Source organism: Pongo abelii, chromosome 11 (assembly GCF_028885655.2).
Source record: "Pongo abelii isolate AG06213 chromosome 11, NHGRI_mPonAbe1-v2.0_pri, whole genome shotgun sequence".
NCBI classification, from domain to species: domain Eukaryota; kingdom Metazoa; phylum Chordata; class Mammalia; order Primates; family Hominidae; genus Pongo; species Pongo abelii.
In genome coordinates this window covers 48,814,505-48,834,291 of record NC_071996.2, presented here as the reverse complement: position 1 = coordinate 48,834,291, position 19,787 = coordinate 48,814,505, and positions in this window count along the sequence as shown.

The following is a 19,787-nucleotide window of genomic DNA, read 5'->3' as shown; positions in this document are numbered from 1 at the left end:
ATAAGATTTTGGTGAGTTTGTAAATGTGCTTGGGTGTCCCATAGATATCTGTTCTGGGCAGGACCTTATGAAGATTGTTATTTTGCAGAAATGTTAACAAAAGCTCAGTTAACAAGTTAATTTAATTATTTTTCTCTTTTTTGCTCAACTTGTTTTTATCTCGGAAGGGAATTACCTCTAAGAATCATATTTCTTTTTGGCGGGGTTTTGAGTTTTCCTAACATTTATTTTAATTGTTTCAGTCTATATACAGGCTTTCAGCCATTTTGTCCCATAGTGCCTCCTTCATCATCATTATCTCCAAAAGGTTAGTTTGTACTATATCAAAGCTGCCTACATATATCCTCTGCCAAGATGATAGCCTGGATCATTTATTTGTTTGTAATATTAATGCAGAAATTGTGTCATTTTAATGTATATAAATTTGGTTGCATTAAACACTCGTGTTTCTCATGTTAATAGCCCTAGAAATTAACTTTGAAAAATACTTTTTTAATATTATTTTTAAATGTATTCAATATATTAATATCCACCTTAATGTTATTCTACAGTTTTATCTTGTTATAGATACTGTTCTGGTATATGCTTTCTGAGTATGAAAAACTCACATTATACTAGCCGTTTTTATTATGTTTGTTTAAGACTAATAGCATCTATTCCAGGTCTTCTTGTTGCTAAACCTTCTCTAGCCAACTCCAGGGAATAAAAAGCTATTAGTAGAATAGTGGGTAATCTGAAATATCCAAGTTGTGAAAAATGTGACCAAGACTCACAGTAGCTTCCCCACTCTGGGGTTGCAATTTCTCAGCCTCTTTCAGCATGTTAATTTCATTCTCTTCTCTCCCAAATAGTTTTTCTCTTCTGCCTCTTACTTTTGACATATATGAGAAATATTTTGTAATGATTTTTGCACACAATATCATACGCTATCTATTCTATTTTCTCTCTGCCTCATCACTGCTGTTTTCCTACCTGCCTCCTCTACTCCTTTTACCCTGGCCTCTTAGCTGAAGTCCCCAGAACAGGCCAGGCTGGACGCTCACTATTGGGAGTTCCCTCTACCTGGGGCTTTTTTTCATAATATGTTCTCTTGGATAAATCTTTCTTATATCTTTTAAATCTTTTCTTATATCTTCATGTCCTGTGACTCCTCTCCTCCCCACCCCAAGAGTCTTGGCTTTGCTTATCCAGTTTGTTTTTCCTTTGTTTCATAGGTTTTATCACCTTCTAATATATTGTATCATGTCTTATTTATTAAGTTTATGGTTTATTATCTATTTCTCTCCCACTAGATTGTAAGTTCCCAAGGGTATGAATCTTTATCTCTTTTATTTGCCAATGTGTCCCAATTGCTCAGAAGAGTGCCTAGCACATAGCAAGCTCTCAATAAAATGTTTTCTGAATTAATGAATAAATGATGCTATCTTTCTGTTCAACTCCACAGGACGTTAGAAGTGCAGAGCACCACAAATTTTCATCTCAATTTATCAACTGAAAAAAATATAATTTACCCTGCCCAGCCAATATTTTTTTTTCTTTAATTATCCACCTGTGGTCAAATCTGCATCTGTTGAGGACAAAATAGCTAGATTTTTTAACCTAGGTCCCATATAGAAGGCTCAAGGAGCAGGGGCATATTCTCTAGGAAGTAAGTTGTGAGGGAGAGCGAGATTTCCATCAAATCTCTCTTGTGTTCCAGTTTATTTCCTATAGAACTAAGATATTAAAATAGAAATGAGGACTGGTCAAATTAATGTTTTGTTTAATGACAGAAAAAATATAGTAAATGAAAGAACCTGAAATGATTTGGTGGCAGTAGTGTGTACATTGGATTGTATTAATATCTAAGAATGTTCTAGATACCTTAAAAGATACTCACTTGGAAATCAAGAGCTACCAGTCTTAACCCTTTTTTCACCACACTTTGTGTCCTTGGATGTGTCCCATTGCTTTTCTGGCCCTCAGTTTCTTCAGATATAAAATGCAAAGATTACCCTAGATGATCTTATCATTCTATATATGATTCTGTGATTTATATTATTTCTACAAAACAGGAAATAATTAGTTCGGGCAATTTTATGAGCAAAAGAAATGAACAAAATAATTTGTTTGTTGACCTGTGACTTGTTAGATATCTGTTTCCAGAATGAGAGTTGTCATCTATCATCCTCATTTTGCCACATGCTAAAATAAATCATAGCAATGGTGGTATTTGGAGAACTAGTTAAATGCTAATTTCATAAATGGTATCCTTGCTATGCTGATGTTTCTGCAGTTGACATTGATACAGCTGACATTGAACACAATTAACTGAACAAATGCATGTAGAAGAAAATGGAAAAAGGAAAGAGCATATAGAAAAGTGATACATGTATTCTTAATGCCAACTTAAGTAAGGTCTTATCTAACTGGTTTTTTTGTTTTTTTGTTTTTTATTTTTTTTGAGACGGAGTCTCGCTCTGTTGCCCAGGCTGGAGTGCAGTAGCGCGATCTCAGCTCACTGCAAGCTCCGCCTCCTGGGTTCACACCATTCTCCTGCCTCAGCCTCCCGAGTAGCTTGGACTACAGGCGCCCTTCACCATGCCCAGCTAATTTTTTGTATTTTTAGTAGAGACGGAGTTTCACCATGTTAGCCAGAATGGTCTCGATCTCCTGACCTGGTGATCCACCCGCCTCGGCCTCCCAAAGTGCTGGAACTACGGGTGTGAGCCACTGCACCCGGCCTAACTGGCTTCTTAATATAAATATCAGGAAGTATATGTTGTCTCTCCTGCTAAATTTTTTAATGTCTTAGACTTCTGGCTTTGACCTAGAACACCTCCCTCAAGTGTGTCATATCCAGAAGACGTTTATAAGAATTTTATAATTTAGTCCTAATAGAATAGCATTCCATGAGGTAATCATAACTCCCAAAGTGCATATACAATGTGCTTGTTCTTTTCTTGAATTATTAGTTACTATCTAATAGGTTATTTTTGTATTTTTTATATTTTTAGTCAGTTATCCAATAAATATGCATCGAAGCCTAAGTGCTAAGCCTTAGGAGAAAACTACATGAATAACATAACATTTTTACCTTCATGGAATTTGTATTCTAGCAGGTAAGTCTGAATTGTAAACAAATATTAACATTAGATATACATTAAACAATTGGGGGGAACACTGAAGGGGAAATGGATGATGAACCTTTTTTTCAACCATATTCCAAACAGGAGATGGCACTTTCTTGGAGTTAACTCTATAGGTGAAAGGAGCAAGAACTTGCTAATTCCAGGCAGAGGGAAACGGCTGTTTGGAGGCTTTGACAGTGAGCAGGTCCAGTGCTCAACATTTCAATGTATGGAATTCACATATATGCATTTCAGTGCATGAGTTTACATATGTGCATTTCAATGCATGGAATTCAAATGTGTGCATTTCAGCACATGGAGTTTTTATGTGTGCACTGCGAGTTCAAGGGATGGTCCCCGCTGACAAGAGAGGAATAAGCACAGAGTTCATAATAATCTTGCAGAAGAAGGGAAATTCTAATCAGTGAATCAGCTTCTTCAGTATTACATTTAAAAAATATCATTTTAGCAGTGAGTCAAGATGCCCAGTTAGAGTATTCAGAGACCAGTTAAAGCCATTGCTGTCTTCCAGTTTGTTCACTAAAACACTATTTCAAACCAGCATGCTTTTTGTTAAAAATTAGAGAAAGTGGCCGGGCGCGGTGGCTCATGCTTGTAATCCTAGCACTTTGGGAGGCCGAGGCGGGTAGATTGCCTGGGTTCCAGAGTTTGAGACCAGCCTGGGCAACATGGTGAAACCTCGTCTCTACTAAAACACAAAAAATTAGCCAGGTGTGGTGGTGTGCATCTGTAGTCCCAGCTACTCAGGAGGCTGAGGCAGGAGAATCTCTTGAACCCAGGAGGCGGAGATTGCAGTGAGCTGAGATCACACCATTGCACTCCAGCCTGGATGACAGAGCAAGACTCCATCTCAAAAAAAAAAAAAAAAAAAAGAAATTTGAGAAAGCAGCAGTGTTGAACAATCCTGTCTCCATCCAGCTGCCATCCCTATGCATTCACACTTTATGCTTAAGTGTTTAAACTGATCTTGTTAAACCTTTTTTTATTTTTAAGACTAATAAATTATTATCACTGTAATTATTAATAGAATTTAGTAACTACTTACAAAGCCTTCAAGTATAAAGCTATACCATATTAATCATAATATCTATGATAGCTCATAATAGAAAACTAAACGATTTTAAAAATCTCTCTATTATTTTATTATTAGAGCCCTACTTCTGATCCTCTTACCTGCTGGCATTCATAGAAGAGTGATCACTTTTTACTTTATGTGACTAAAATTAAGTGGCAGGACAGAGGTGAGAAAGAGGCAAGCCTACTACCCACCTGAACAAGAGCTCCAAAGAAGTTCTGGACACCAGTCAGGGAAAGTAAGAGAAATAACTCAGTAAGTTTGCATTTAGCTATAGTTATCACACTTGAATAAATTCAAAATCCAATACTTCTTTACCTTTCTGGTCATTTCCTCAGTATGGCCATGAAAAAAAAAACAGGCTAGATTAGTCATTTATTAGATATTGCTTTAAACTTCCCGTACGTGAGTGTAATGTGTAGATAAGTTTGAGATCCACTAATGCAGTTCAATGTGGCTCCATCTCTCAACTAAAAGGAATATGCAAGCAAACTCAATCACATTTTTACACCAAAACATTTTTGTTTGACTTAGTAACTTTCAGGAATTGCTAGTGATGATGATGATGGTGATGGTGATGATATTGTTCTTGGTGGTGATAATAGTGATAATGGCAATTATAAAGATGGTGTTTACATCCTAATGGCAAAAATTGACCTTTTTGCTTTTCGGGGTACATATGTTTTTTTCAAAATCCAATTTGGTGCACCTCCATGAGCATATATAAACCATTGTACAACCTGTTATAAAAATGTTTTGCTTTCAATCACAATCCTAGCTTGGACAATATATAGGTAATATTAAGATACCGATTTAATGTTTCCATTTTCAAAACCATAGTACATTATTGCAGGTTACTATTTGTTGATGATTTGTTAATTTTTACCTGCCATAAGTGGGATTCTCAGACTCAGTTTTATCTCCTTCAAGGCTAAATATTTCCCATTGAGTGTGTTTACCACCCAGGTTATGTGTATATGTGTCCGTGTGTGCACTCACATGTTGGTTTTAGTTTGGTGATTCTTTTATATCATTATTTTCCTCCTACTACAGAAGATACTTACTGGAATGAAGCCCTCTTAACAGACAAAAGACCCCCAAGAAGCCTGGAGTGGTTTGGCCCAAAAAAAAAAAAAAAAAGTCTCAAGCTTGCTGCTCGGTGGGGCTTTGCCAAACCAACACAGCTCTAATTGCATCTTTCCACCCCCTTCTCTCCCTGCCTCTCCCTTCTTCCCAATCGTCCTTTGTGTGTACTGAAAAAAAAAAGTTTTTATAATACATACTGCATGTACAATGAGTTTCGGAGCATTTAGTAGCCAAAAAAATGTAGATTTTTTTATTAGTAGTAGCTCTCCAATGGAGATAATATTTATAGAATGGGCCTGCATGTTTGTATTTTCAAAGATAAATAAAATGAATAATATCCAAACATGATAATCAACATGTCAGTTTTCAAGTACATTGGCATTTAGCATGAATGCTTGCTACATACTTATTCTGTAAAGGATAGGCATTAGTACCAACTTCCTGGGGAATGGTATTTTCAGCATTATTTCAATATGAACAATCTTCTTTTGTTATAGCAGGTATAATATAACCATAGGAGGAAAATGAAAAATTACAAATGTATGCAAAGTTTTCATCAAGCCCTTTTAGCATGAAAATAGCTTTATACATTTTTCTGCTGTTATTTCATTCTCTAAGTAATAGAATGTATTTGAAGATGAGTTCTTCAGTGTATTAGGCCGCTCTTGAATTTCTATAAAAAAAATACCCGAGACTGGATAATTTAAAAGAAAAGAGGTTTAATTGGCTCATGGTCCTGCAGGCTGTACAGGAAACATACTGTCAGCATCGGCTTCTGGGGAGGCCTCAAGAAGCTTTTGCTCAAAGAGGGAGCAGGCACTTCACATGACGAAAGCAGGAGCAAGAGAGAGTGGGGAGGTAGTGCCACATACTTTCAAACAACCAGATCTCATGAGAACTGACTCACTGTTGTGAAAACAGCACCAAGCAATGAGGGGTCCATTCCCATGATCCAATCACCTCCCACGAGGCCCCACTTCCAACATTATGGATTACAATTTGACATGAGATTTAGGTGGGGACAAATATTCAAATTGTATCATTCAGCATTTCCATTGCATTCTCTGGTAGCATTCTGCATTCTCTGGGAGCTTTTTCTATGTGTTTGTTACATCATCTACTTTGTTTTTTCCTGAGAAGGCCACATGATGTCTGCCCCCTCTTGATTTTTTAGATGCATCTATGTGTGTTTGTCCAGATTATCTGAGATAAAATGAGAATTTTAGGTTGCTAATTTTCTAAGTTTGGGACTTTGACTAGAGTCAGCAACCCTGAAGTTCTGCGTGGCATGGTGGGAAAGAGTTCATTATCAAGAAGTCTGCTCTGGTTGAGGATTCAGGCATTGCTACCTTTTAGCCAGATACCCTTCAATATATTAGTATATTATAAATCTTTGTATACTTCAATTAATGCATTTGCAAAATGGAATTACTCCTCCTTTATGGTGAGGTTTCACAGAGCTGACATGAGTGGAGTACAGTTCACAAAGCAAGCTCTCTAGACCCCTCTATTCATCCACCTTTCATACACATTTGCTGGGGAGAGAGCTCAGGTGGCATATTGATGATGCCAGTGTTATTATCAAAGGCAATGCTTAAGGTTTTTTGGTATTTTGTCTCAGGTAAGTCATTGTACAAAGCATATATGCCATGATGCATTGGTAAGTCTTTAATAAATGGCTTTGTGGAAGAGAGTTGGTGGGGGTTCTGCTTTGCAATGTTTGCTGATATCTGAGGTGTAAATACACCCACCATGGTCTATTTCAAACTATTAATGTGACAACACTGAAGGTCCAGCTGGTAAGAAATGCATCATGATACAGTATTTCTAGTATACAGATAAAAATATGTAAATAACTTCAAGGGCATAGATAATAGTGGAATGTAGTAAAATTTTAGGAAGTGGTGAGTTGTATTTAATATGCTCATTTTTAATATAACGTGTTTAACTGAATATATAATTTAATTGCTAATAATGATGGTGTTTAAAAACTGGCTCACCAAATTCCTAAAAATTTAAGTTTCTTCTCTTGCAAGTCAGCACCAGCAGGCTCCTTCATACCTCCGCATATTTATCAGCAAGTCCCTGGTCCTTTGAAGTTAGCAATGTGAAATAGAATTAAAGCCAAATAGCCCTCTAAGGACAGAGTGCACTGACACAAAGGATAAGTAAGTCATTAACAACATGTGCAAACAGTCAAGTAAATGTAAGTGGCATGGTGCTAAGTAGTGAGAGTTTGTGTGTAAATACAATGAGACCTGAGGGAAATCACTACTTCTCAACTAATTAGTGGAGGACAGATCCCAGTGGTCAGAATGCATCCCCAGAGAACTGGCCTTCTTGCTAAGACCCTTATGGAATATTCTGACCACTCTGCTCTGGAGGAGTTTAGGGCAGCATACATAGCCCATTTATTTAAATTGCTGTGTCCCCCAAGGGGGTGCGTTTCAGGGTAGTGGCTTTTTAAGATGGTGTTTTAATTTGCTGCTTTAATGAATTTAATTTTTCACGTTCTTTGTGGCTCCTAAAATTGTTTTGCTTGTTTGTCTGTTTGTTTTGTCTTGAACTCGTGTTTGCAAGTATATTTGTCAAAAATAATACACCTGTTTATATAGCAATAAATACAACCCAAATAAGCAAATTATTATTATTATTATTTTAAATTTTGGGAAAAAATTACATATCAACATAAATAAATATTGTTTGGGTGTCCAAGAAATAATTCCAGGTTTGGGGCATTTAAGCAATCCCATTTCTCAGAGAATGGAATGTTGATTTTCACCTTTAATCCTTTGGAGACATTTTCCTAGGGTGTGTACGACAGACGCTCAAGCCACCTGTCTTCCATGATGATGGTGCTTAATCCCACAGAAAGGTAATTTATCTTTTTCTGGGTGTACGTTTCACCTCCCAGGGTTTCAAACTATATCCAGGCCAAGATAATTGATGACCTTATTACAACTATTTGAGCTCTGCTGGTGGCATGCTGAGACCCATTTCCTTGAGGCAGAAACCTAATGACCCACCCCTTCTATCCTAAACTCCAGTGGAGATTTCAATCTCTTTGTAAATCATAATGAAAAAGAAATAGTCACAAAATGATTTTTGACCAAAAAAAAATATACATTTTCATATGCCCATTTGCTTGACTGGTAAACTGTGGCAGAGACCACTTGAATAGAATTCCAAAGCTTTATTTTTATACTCTGCTCCAAATATTTATGAAACAGTGTTTTTTGGTCTGTTTAAAAGAGAACATATTCCCCAATTCTCACATTTCTAAGCTTGATTTGGCTCAATAGCAAGTAAGAATACTTTTCAGTTATATTCTTTGTCTCACTGTGAGACAAAAACAAACTGCATTTTCTTTTTACATATTCTGAATTTATTTAAAGTGTGCAGATCGTCTTTCAATTGAACTTAAAGAACACCTACACCAAATTCCAATTATTTTACTGAATCATTCTGGTCACAACTATGATGATATTTTTACTAAATACGTCTACCAGGTTAGAGATTCAGGCTATTTTATATATAGAAGACAGCTTGTTTTTCTAATCTCAAGAAATCTTTGAGATTATCTAGTTTCTTGTTTTCAATGTGTGCAGGGTCCACAAATATTAATTGGTTGATATATCTCATCCTTATGCCATTCATTCACATTGCTTTTTACCACTGGCTTCCTTTACATTTTTCAAGCCTTCAAATGCATTCCCTTTATGAGACCTTCACAGGCTTGTTTCTTCTGACTGGAATTCTCCCTCCAAAACTCCTTTTCACACTCACATCTTATCTGCAGGACCCTGCTCCATTATTCTACATTCTGTGATTGGTATTTTTCCTTCATAATGCTTCTTGTCATTTTCAGTTCCTTTTCTTTTGCATTTGCTTGCTTAGCTTTCCGTTGTCTCACCATGCCCACTCTAAGTTTCCTGTCAGTTAAGCCAGTGCCTGGCTAGTTCATATCCTTATATCCAAAATCTTGCACGGTGCAATAAATGTTACTGCACAATATGGTGACTATAGTTAATAACAATGTATTATATTCTTGAAAGTTGTTAAAAAGAAAAAAAAAAGAAAATTGTTGACAGTATATTTTTATTCTCACTCCAGAAATCCTAAGTATATGAGTTAATGCATACGTTAATTAGCTCAATTTAGACATTCTACAACGTATACATCATTCAAAACGTGCGATACATAATATGTACAATGTTTGTCAATTAAAAAATAAATTTAAAATATAATTGCTAAAATGAAGGACTGAATAAATGAATGAGTAAATAAATATCAACTTTGCCATCAAACTACTGGATAAGAATTAATCGAATATACTCCAATAGAAATAGAAGATGCCTAAGGAAGAGTTTGTTAAATGATTATTTTCAAACTTTCTGACATCAGTTATGTAATTGGCTACACTAAAGATGGTAATACCTGGCAAAGGGGTTGCCTCTTTTCTCTTTACACACCAAGGGCAAACATTCCTAAGCTATTCATAAGCAATTTTGTTACTAAACTTAGATTTCAATTAGAGCCCATGTCAAAGCAGAACACTAGGCAGTCTCTTTCAATGAGTCTGAGAAACCTACTTGCCACATTTGTTCTATTGGTTATTACTTCATATTTATGCTTAAAAAAAAATTAGTATGATGCTCAACTGTAATGTAGACATGAAGATCTGGTGATCTTTTCATCTGAATGTTTTTGATAATAGTACAAATGAAGTATATTCAGATATTTATTTATTTTAATTGTTTTTTGAGACACAGTTTTGCTGTTGTCACCTAGGCTGGAGGGCAATGGCACGATGTTGGGTTACTACAACCTCCGTTTCCTGAGTTCAAGCGATTCTCCTGCCTCATCCTCCCGAATAGCTGAGATTACAGGCACATGCCACCACGCCTGGCTAATTTTTGTATTTTTAGTGGAGATGGGGTTTCACCACGTGGGCCAGACTGGTCTCAAACTCCTGACCTCAGGTGATCTGCCCGCCTTGACCTTCCAAAGTACTGGGATTATAGGCGTGAGCTACTGCACCCGGCATCGGATATTTATTGAATGAGTAACAGTGAGTTTCAGAAACACGTAAATTCCTAGCTATTTATTTATTCTATTCATGTGTACTTTCTGTTTTGGGGTGGAAGGACAGTAAATGCGGGCAATTTTAAACTAATTTTAGAATGTTAAAAATTACAGTAACCTGAATCTGCTTATGAAACACATATGGAAATACACAATCAGACTAAATTATAAATCTATGGTTCTTCACTCTTAGACCACTAATTTTCTGGATAAGCAAAAAATATTGAGGAGATATTTTCCTTTAGGGCCCTTCCTTTTTTAAACAACCAAATATAGTAAGATTTGTGCTTCCTCCTCCTTCTTCCAGATTTCTAGTAGAATCTGAGGGAAAAACTTTCTAGACTCCAGGTTTCTGAGAGTAGTACTGCATTTGCCATGCCATGTTTCCCATTAAAACATTTTCTTCAGGAGTACTGCACTCTTTTCCTGACAGTTTATTGCTTCTTTAAATAATGCTCTTTGGCAGTGTGATCCAATCCTAGTAGATTATTTAATCGTTTTTTAAGTTTTCTATTTCTATATATTATTTCGTTTCTCACTTAAATATAGCCTATGTACAAAAGATTGTATATAACATTACCCTGCAGTATTTAATATTAATAATAAATATGCAATAATAAGAAAATAAATTAGTTCTCACATATTCGGTACTCAGATTCATAAACACAAAATTACTAAACTTTTGAAAACCCCTATGGATTCCTGCCTCAATTCCAGTTACCACTATTCCATATTTATACTCATTGATGCCCTGCATCCTTTATAATTTTACCACATTTGGTTTCCTAAAACAACATAATCAACTTAATCAAGGTACAATTTACAAATAAGAAAAGGATATCAGTTCAATTTTATACTTTGTTGAGTTTTTATTAATACATTATGTATATTGCTATATAACTATCAGGAAAACGCAGATGTAGAATTTATCCATAACCAGTTCCCTGGAGTCACATCTAGACTACCATATGCATGGACTAATTTGGTATAGTATCTTCCATGTCTGGCTTCATTTGCTTAACAGGGCACTTCTGAGATTCATCCATATTTTGTTTGTCAGTAGCTAATTTTTTCAATTGCTCACTAGAATTCCATTGTATGGATATACTACAATTCATTTTTCCATTTTTCCATTGATAAGTTGATAGATACTTTATTTGTTTCAAGTGTTAGCTAGCATGAATAAAGATGCTATAAACATTTGCATACTTTTTTGTGTGGACATATATTTTTCTCCCTCTTGGGTAAATATCTATGGATTTGCTGAATAATTTGGTAACTATATGATTAAATTCATTGAGAATGGCCAAATTGTTTTCCAAAGTGACTGTATCACTGGCATTCTCACTGTATGAGTGTTTCAGTTTCCCCAAATTCTTGCCAACACTTAGTACAGGCTGAGGAGGTGTTTTTTTCATTTGTTTTTTACCATTCTAGTGAGTTTGTGTTGATTTGTGGTGGTATCTAATTTTAATTCCTATTTTACCAACTGGTAACGCTGTTGAGCATTTTTAATAATAATATTTAGGTAGAATTCATATATTTATTTTTTTAATTTCAGATCTTTTGCACATTTTATTGTTAGTCATTTTGTTTGCTTTTTTATTACTGATATTTAAGAGTTCTTTATATACTCTAGAAACAAGTTTTTATCAGCTATGCGTTCTGTAAATATTTCTCCTGAGTCTTTTTGTATTTAAAATAATACCTTACAGAAAGCAGAAGTTTTTACTCTCAAGAAAGACTTATTACCTTTTAAAATCTTTTATGGTTAGCGTAGTTTAGCAATATTTGCTTTATTCAAAGTAAAAAGTCCAAATTCCAAAGATATTAGTTTTATCTTTTTAGAATTCACTGGTATACCCCTCTTAGCCTGGTGAGATTTTGGTGGTGGTTGTTGTTTGTGTGTGTTTGTAGGTGTGTGTGTTGTAGAAAGATTTATAACAAGAAGTTCGTCTCATTAATGGATTTCATATGTTATCAAGTTGAATGTACAATTTTGTAATATTATTTTCTTAATAATTTTAAAATTTTTGTTGAAGTTGTAGTGATGTCTCGCCTTTCATTCCTGATAGTTTGTTTTCTTTTTTTCTTCCTCTATCAGTCTGGCTAGAGGTTTATCAATTTCACTGAACCTCCAACATATTCAGCCTTTCGTTTCATTGATTTTTTTGTCCTGTTTTCTGTTTTCAGTTGTGTCAATTTCTGTACTTCATTATTCTCTTTCTTCTGCTTACTTTGGTTTTAATATGCTCTAGTTTGATATTTTCCTAGTTTCTTACAGTGGAAGCCTCCACTGTTGCTTTTAGACAGCTCTCCTTTTTAAATAAAAGCATTGTGTTTTGTGCTGAATTGTGTCTGCCTCCTCCCAAAATTCATAGGTTAAAGTCCTAACCCCCAGTATTTCAGAATGTGACTGTATTTGGAGACAGAGCTTTTTAATTGGAAATTAAGGGAAAACGAGGTAATACAGATGAGCCCTAATCTCCTGTGACTGGTGTACTAATAAGAAGAAGAAATTAGGACACAGACATGCACAGAGGGAAAATCAAGTGAAAATGAAGGTGGCCATCTACAAGCAAAGGCAAGAGACCTGAGAACAACCCAGCTCCACAGAAAACCTTAATCTCAGATTTTTGGCCTCCAGAACTGTAAGAAAATATCTGTGATTTAAGCCACCCAGTATGTTGTAGTTGTTATGGCAGCCCTAGCAAAGTAGTTTTCACTACATTGTTTTCACTGCCTCTGCCACATTTTCTTCAACTTTTAAGTTTATTTTAAGTTCAGGGGTACATGTGCAGGATATGCAGATTTGTTACATAGGTAAACGTGTGCCATGGTGGTATGCTGCACAGATCATCCCATCACCCAGGTATTAAATTGCTCACTAGATCCTCTCCCTCCTCCCACCCACAACCCTCCAACAGGCCTCAGTGTGACTTGTTTCCTGCAATGTGTCCATGTGTTCTCATCATTTAGCTCCCACTTACAAGTACTTACAGAACATGTGGTATTCGGTTTTCTGTTCCTGCATTACTTTGCTAAGGATGATGGCCTCTAGCTCCATCCATGTCCCTGCAAAGGACATTATCCCGTCTCCTTTTAATGGCTGCATAGTATTCCATGGTGTATATGTACCACATTTTCTTTATCCAGTCTATCACTGATGGGCATTTAGGTTGATTCTATGTCTTTACTATTGTGAATAGTGCTGCAATGAACATATGTGCACATGTGTCTTTATAATAGAACAGTCCATATTCCTTTGGGTATATACCCATTAATGGTACTTCTGGGTCAAATGGTATAATATCTCTGTTTCCAGGTCTTTGAGGAATTGCCACACTGTCTTCTACGATGGTTGAATTAATTTATATTCCCACCAACAGTGTAAAAGCATTCATTTTTCTCCACAACCTCTCCAGCATCTGTTATTTTTTGACTTTTTAATAATAGCCATTCAGACTGGTGTGAGATGGTATCTCATTGTGGTTTTGATGTGCATTTCTCTAATGATCAGTGAGGTTGAGCTTTTCTTCATAGGTTTTTTGGCTACATGATGTCTTTGTTTGAGAAGTGTCTGTTCATATCCTTTGCCCCCCCCCTTTTTTTTTTTTTAGATGGAGTCTTGCTCTGCTGCCCATGCTGGAGTGCAGTGGCATGATCTTGGCTCACTTCAAACTCTGCTTCCCAGGTTCAAACGATTCTCCTGCCTCAGCCTCCCTCGCAGCTGGGACTACAGGCATATACCACCACACCCAGTTAGTTTTTATATTTTTGGTAGAGATGGAGTTTCAGCTCTACTTGGCCAGGCTGGTCTTGAACTCCTGACCTGGTGATTCACCCGCTTCAGCCTCCCAAAGTGCTGGGATTACAGGTGTGAGCCACCGAGCCTGGCTTTTTTTTTGTTTTTCTTGAGACGGAGTCTTGCTCCGTCATCCAGGCTGGAGTCAATGGCGCGATCTCAGCTCATTGTAACCTCCACCTCCTGGGTTTCAGCGATTCTCCCACCTCAACCTCCCAAGTAGCTGGGACTACAGATGTGTACCACCATGCCTGGCTAATTTTTGTATTTTTAGTAGAGATGGGTTTCACCATATTGGCCAGGCTGGTCTCCAACTCCTGACCTCGTGATCCGCCCTCCTTGCCCTCCCAAAGTGCTTGGATTATAGGCCTGAGCCACTGCATCTGGTCCCTTTACTCACTTTTTAATGGGGTTGTTTTCTTTTCATAAATTTAAGTTTCTTATAGATACTGGATATTAGACCTTTGTCAGATGCATAGATTACAAACCTTTTCTCCCATTCTGTAGGTTGTCTGTTTACTCTGTTGATAGTTTCTTTTGCTGTGCAGAAGTCCTTTATTTTAATTAGATCCCATTTGTCAATTTTTGCTTTCTCTGCAACATTTTGATGTGTTGTGTTTTTATTTAAGGTTTTTTTCTCTTGTAATTAATTATATTATACATGGTTTCTTGGATTGTTTAATTTTTATAGATTATCATATCTTTCTTCCATTTAAACTTTTTGGCTTTTTGCTTTGTTTTAATTTTAGTTGTTTGTTTACTTTTGGTGTGATTAAGAAAGACATTTTGGCCGGGCGCCGTGGCTCACGCCTGTAATCCCAGCACTTTGGGAGGCCAAGGTGGGCGGAGCACCTGAGGTCAGGAGTTAGAGACCAGCCCAGCCAACATAGTGAAACCCCATCTCTACTAAAAATACAAAAGTTAGCCAGGCGTGGTGACCCGTGCCTGTAATCCCAACTACTCAGGAGGCTGAGGCAGGAGAATCACTTGAACCCGGGAGGCGGAGGTTGCAGTGAGCAGAGATCACACCACTGCACTCCAGCCTTAGCCACAAGAGTGAAATTCTGTTAAAAAAAAAAAAAAAGAAAGAAAAACATCTTATGCCTTGCTTTTTAGTTCAAAATATGATTTATCTTTGTCAATATTTAATGTTTACTTGACATGCTGTGTATTCTGCTATTGATAGGTCAAGCGTTCTAAACTGTCAATTATGTCAAATTGACTAATACTTTATGCAAGCTTTGTCTATCATTACTTAATTGGTGACTACATGTTTTACCATCACTGGGAAAAAAGAATTGAAATCTCAGAGTGTAATTGTTAGTGTATTTCTTTTATTAGTTATTTCAATTTGTTTCACGATTTTTATTCTGATATTAGGTGCATACAACTGTGAGACAGTTATGACTTTTTGATGAATTGACCTCATTTTCATTTTAATAAGTCCTGCTTTACTTTTATTAATTTTTATTTTTGCTTGAATCTCACTTCTCTGATATTACTATAGCATTTTCAGCTTTCTTTTGATTTCTTGTTTTGTAGTGTATCTTTTCTAGTCTTTTACTTTTAATAAATATTGCCTTTATATTTAAAGCATGTCTTTGTATAAACTTTTATATAGTTTTGTGTCCGGAATTGGTGGGTTCTTGGTCTCACTGACTGCAAGAATGAAGCCACAGACCCTCACAGTGAGTGTTACAGTTCTCAAAGGCGGTGTGTCTGGAGTTTGTTCCTTCTGATGTTCGAACGTGTTTGGAGTTTATTCCTTCCGGTGGGTTAGTGGTCTCGCTGGCTCAGGAGTGAAGCTGCAGACCTTCGCGGTGAGTTTCGCAGCTCTTAGGGCAGCGCGTCTGGAGTTGTTCGTTCCTCCCGGTGGGTTTGTGGTCTCACTGGCTTCAGGAGCGAAGCTGCAGACCTTCGCGGTGAGTGTTACAGCTCATAAAGGCAGTGTGGACCCAAAGAGTGAGTAGCAGCAAGATCTGTTGCAAAGAGCAAAAGAACAATCTTCCACAGTGTGGAAGGCGACCCTTAGCAGGTTGCCACTGCTGGCCCGGCCAGCCTGCTTTTATTCTCTTATCTGGCCCCACCCACATCCTGCTAATTGGTCCCTTTTACAGAGAGCCGATTGGTCTGTTTTACAGAGAGCTGATTGGTGCGTTTTGACAGGGTGCTGATTGGTGAGTTTACAATCCCTGAGCTAGACACAAAAGTTCTCCACGTCCCTACTAGATTAGCTAGATACAGAGTGTCAATTGGTGTATTTACAAACCCTGAGCTAGATACAGGGTGCTGATTGGTGTGTTTACAAACCTTGAGCTAGATACAGAGTGCTGATTGGTGTATTTACAATCCCTCAGCTAGACATAAAGGTTCTCCAAGTCCCCACCAGATTAACTAGATACAGAATGTTGATTGGTGCATTCACAAACCCTGAGCTAGACACAGGGTGCTGATTGGTGTGTTTACAAAACTTGAGCTAGATACAGAGTGCTGATTGGTGTATTTACAATCCCTTAGCTATACATAAAGATTCTCCAAGTCCCCACCAGACTCAGGAGCCCAGCTGGCTTCACTCAGTGGATCCCCCACCAGGGCCACAGGAGGAGCTGCTTGCCAGTCTGTGCCATGTGCCAGCACTCCTCAGCCCTTGGGCAGTGGATGGGACTGGGCACCGTGGAGCAGAGAATGGCAATCGTTGGGGAGGCTTGGGCTGCTCAGGAGCCCATGGTGCAGGGGGCAGGCTCAGGCATGGCAGGCTGCAGGTCTGGAGCCCTGCCCCGCGGGGAGGCAGCTAAGGCCCCATGAGAAATTGAGCACAGCAGCTGCTGGCCCAGGTGCTAAGGCCCTCACTGCCCAGGGCTTGCAGGCTGGCCGGCCGCTCCGAGTGTGGGGCCCTTTGAGCCCATGCCCACCCGGAACTTGCGCTGGCCCACAAGCGCCGCATGCAGCCCCAGTTCCTGCAGGCACCTGTCCCTCCACACCTCCCCATAAGCTGAGGGAGCCGGCTCCAGCCTTGGCCAGCCCAGAAAGGGGCTCCCACAGTGCAGCGGTGGGCTGAAGGGCTCCTCAAACGCAACCAGAGTGGGCGCCAAGGCCTAGGAGGCACCGAGAGCGAGTGAGGGCTGCGAGGGCTGACAGCACATGTCACCTCTCAGTTTAGTCTTACTTTTTCATCCAATGTAAAACTTTCTGTCTTTTATTTGGAATATCTAGATCATTTGCACTTAATGCAATTCTTGATGTGGTTGTTTTAAAATCTACCATTGTGTTATTTCCTATTTTTATAATTTTTATTTCTACCTTTTCCCTCTTTTTCTTCTTTCTTTTGGCTCATCTGTTTTTATCCTTACACTTTATCTCCATTATTCCTTTATTAACTATACTTCCTTTTATAATTTTAGTCATTGCTTTAGGTTTAACAAGATAAAGTTGTTGCTTATGGTTTATCTTAACCATCATCATACTCCTTCACATAAAATGTAAGCACTTTCAACAATCTACTTGCATCTCTCCTATTCTTTGTGCTTTTTTGTTATATAATTTGCTTCTACATGTTATAAAACCCAAAATACATCATTGGCATTTTTTATTTAAACAGTTAAATATATTTCATAGAGATTAAAATAAAAGATTTGTGTTGTGTGTGTGTGTATCAAATGTGTTTCCAATCTATTTATCATTAGTGGTCCACTTCATTTATTTCTGTAGATTCAAATTTTAATCTGGTATTATTTTCCTTTGTCTGAAGAATTTCCTTTAACATTTCTTGTGGTTTAATTATCTGGTGATGAATTCTCAATTTATATTTTCTGAAAAAGACTTCATTATGTTGTTACTTTTGAAAGATAGTTTGCAAAGAAGATGAAATTCTAGTCTGACAGTTGTCAACTTCCACCCTTCCCAGAATATTAAAAGATGTTACTCCCTTATCTTTAAGCAAACATGGTTTCTGGCAACAAGTTTTTTCTGTTTATCTATCTGATTGTTTTGTTTTGTTTTCATATGTGTCTCTTTTCTTTGGATGGTCTTAAGATTTTTCTCTTTATAATTGGTATGTAGGAATTTGATTTTGATATGCCTTTAGATGATTCTATTTTTTCTTATTCTGCTATAATTTTTATGAGATTCTTGGGTCTGTGGTTTTATAATTTTTATCAAATTTGGAGTAATTTTGGTTATAATTTCTTCAAATATTTTTGCTGTCTCCCATTCCTCCTCCTGGGACTCTAGTTATATATTCACACACACACACACACACACACACCCACTTTAGTTTTGTCCCCATGGTGCTCAGAATAATGCCTCCCCATCCCAAGAACACATCTTAGTGCCCAGAACCTGCGACTGACTATCGTATTTTACATGGTATAAGGGACTTTACAAATATAATTGTAAGGTATGACATCAACTCACTGTTGTTGGCTTAAAAATAGAAGAAAGAAGCCATGTGCCAAAGAAAGGGGATAGCCTCTAGAAACTGGAAAAGGCAGAGATTGTACCCTAGAGCCTTCAGAAGGAATGTAGCCTGCCTGAACATTGACCATAGCCCAGTGAGTTCTATGCAGACCTTCTAACCACGGAACTGTAAAATAATAAATTTGTGTTGGTTAATTCACATCTCTGGTAGGTAATTTTTACAATGGCAGTAGAAAACTACTACAGTCCCACAGATTACTGATACTCTATTATTTTATAGTGTTTACTTTTCTCTTTGCTTCATTTTGGATACTTTCTATTCCTATGTTAATTTCAAATTTGCTTTTTTTCCTTCTGACTTATCAAATCACCTGTTAATCCTATTGAATATATTTTCCATGTTGTATATTTATTTTTATCTCTACAAGTTTCAGCTGAGTGTTTTGTATCTTCATTCTTTGTCTTCGTTACATCCATGTGGTCCTTTTTATCCTATTCTAAACTTTATGAAAGTTGTTTTAAGATTTTTGTCTTCTAATTCTGTCTTCTCCCTAATCTCCATAGCTATTTCTATTAATTATTTTTTCCTACTGATTTGTATGTCTGGGATACTTTGCATGCCAGGCATTCTGAAATTTATGTTGCTGAGTGCTGAATTTTGTAATATTAAAGAATGTTAGGCTAGGCCGGACGCGGTGACTCACGCCTGTAATCCCAGCACTTTGGGAGGCCGAGGTGGGCAGATCACGAGGTCAGGAGATAGAGACCATCCTGGCTAACACCGTGAAACCCCGTCCCTACTAAAGAAATACAAAAAATTAGCTGGGCTTGGTGGTGGGCACCTGTAGTCTCAGCTACTTGGGAGGCTGAGGCAGGAGAATGATGTGAACCCAGGAGGCGGAGATTGCAGAGAGCCGAGATTGCGCCACTGCACCCCAGCCTGGGCAACAGAGTGAGACTCCGTCTGAAAAAAAAAAAAAGAAAAAGAAAAAGAAGAAGAAAAAAAGGAAAAGAATGTTAGGCTATTCTGGCATGCAGGTAAGTAACTAGGTAGACCAATTTGATTTTTTTGAGGCTTATTTTTTAAACTTTTTTAGGGAAAGAGCAATGTAGCATTTATTCTGATGCTAATTTAGCCACTAATAAAAATCCCTTCTGAGAATTCTAACCAAAGTTTTTATTATTACTA